The sequence below is a fragment of the Orbicella faveolata genome, unplaced genomic scaffold (assembly GCF_042242905.1).
Source record: "Orbicella faveolata isolate gen_17 unplaced genomic scaffold, um_ofav_v1 contig_48, whole genome shotgun sequence".
NCBI classification, from domain to species: Eukaryota; Metazoa; Cnidaria; class Anthozoa; order Scleractinia; family Merulinidae; genus Orbicella; species Orbicella faveolata.
The window spans coordinates 6,598,064-6,600,000 of NW_028301578.1; positions in this window are offsets into that span (position 1 = coordinate 6,598,064).

The following is a 1,937-nucleotide window of genomic DNA, read 5'->3' on the forward strand; positions in this document are numbered from 1 at the left end:
TCTTCTCCATCCTTTACGATCCTTGTTCCTTCATGGTTTATTATTAGCTCTTTGGTGTTTTCCTACCCTAGTTAACGATTTCAGATGTCCTCCAATTTAAAGTGGCTCGATCGGATTTTTGAGTAACGATACCGTTCAACTTTGAGCGACTAGAGCACTACCATTATCATTCGTACGGAAAATCGAACGTCACTAGTGTTCTACAGAAAGATGAAAGTTTCAAATAGGGTACATTTCACCAAGATCTGAGTTACCAAATCAACGAAATGATGCCATACCCCATTTTACATAAGACCGAATAACTTGATACCAGGGATAAGTTTGGAAATACGACGTCGGGATCTGGGACTTGACATAGCTGTCTTAACGACGGCAAAATTAAAAAAAAAGTCTATAAGAGCGTTTTCGAGAAAATTACGAGTGAAGTTTCAAGGCGTCAAAATACAACAAAAACAAAGCTGTTTTAAATGTTATTGCAAACTATGTCCACAAGACTTGACTAAATGGCATTCTGGTCTTAAATGAATCTTATAACATCTAATTATCTCGAGTGAAAATCTCGGAAAAATCGCTTCGTTTGACTTTGACCCGATCGTTTTGTCGTTATGTACGTGGTCAAAATAACTCAAAATATCTCCACTGGGCTCCTGTAAAGACGACCTTTTCCATTTCTGTTATTCGTTAGTCTGCCTCACTTCACGTTCCATAGATTTGCTAGTAATTTCTGCTTTGGACCGTTAATGGAAAATACATTAGAGCCTTAACAAAGGTTAATGATCCTCTTTCGAGGCCTGGTCTGAGCTTCCACTAACGATACCACATTTAGGAAATAACACACTGGCTGTGGGTAAAATTTGGGTGGCAGGGAAGGACGACTGGGGAGTAGGGGCCCAGGAAGGGGGCCCTCCTGGGGAAGTACAGATCCGGTGGTACCGGGGGTAGCCCCCCTGGAATAAAAGTTCCAGACCTGCCTCCAGGGGTGAGGCCCATATCCCACAGTCCCCGGGGGACTGAGGGAACCAGGGGGGGGAGCCCCTCCTGGGGGGAGTATAGATCAGGTGGTACCGGGGGTAGCCACCTTGGAATAGGTAATTTCTCCGGACCTGTCTCCAGTGCGCTATAGCCTTACTGTGGGGTAAAGTGCAGCTAATGGGTGCACTTCCCTGCCACCGTCCTTTAATAACAAACAACAGAAAGTCACCAAAATACAGTCTCTGTTCATTGCACCCTTAATGACAAGGTCTGAGGCTTGCTAAGAGACAGACAGCCGTAGCCTATAGCCATTAAAGGTATTAGTATTATTAGTATTAGTATTATTATTATTATTATTATTATTATTATTATTATTTTATAAGAAGCAAATGATATCATAAGTATATACGGATAAATGTTTTTCTAAAAGTAGCGGAATAGTAATGTTCAGTATCTATACACGACATTCTGAATTGTAGTGTCAAAGCTTGCCCCCACTTTTTTTGGGAAAGACAGATTATTAGCCTTATTCATGGCGAACATTTCTATAGATCTAAATGATTTTGTTTATTTGCTTGAAGATGGTTCTGAAGCGTAGTATCAGGGGTTCAGATGTGTAGGGCAAGGGTCCCAGTCATGGGAGGGTGGGAAGGAAAAAGAAAAATCAGTGGCGAAGGATCGGCACAAACAAGAAGACTGAATACAACGAGGAGCGTGTGCTTGACTAGAGGTCAGGGGCATGAGGTGGACACGTGAGAGACATGACTGGAACCATTGATATACTGTCTTTTACAGATGTAGATAACAGTGGCCTTACTTAGGACATGAAAGGTTTGTTGTGATATCTAAAGGGGGTGATTGTTTTCAACTGGGAATCCTTGATGGACTTTGAGATCAGGAATTGGTGGCATGTTACTCATGTTACTGGGATTTACTTATGAGCGTGACACGAGGTTCATAGTGTT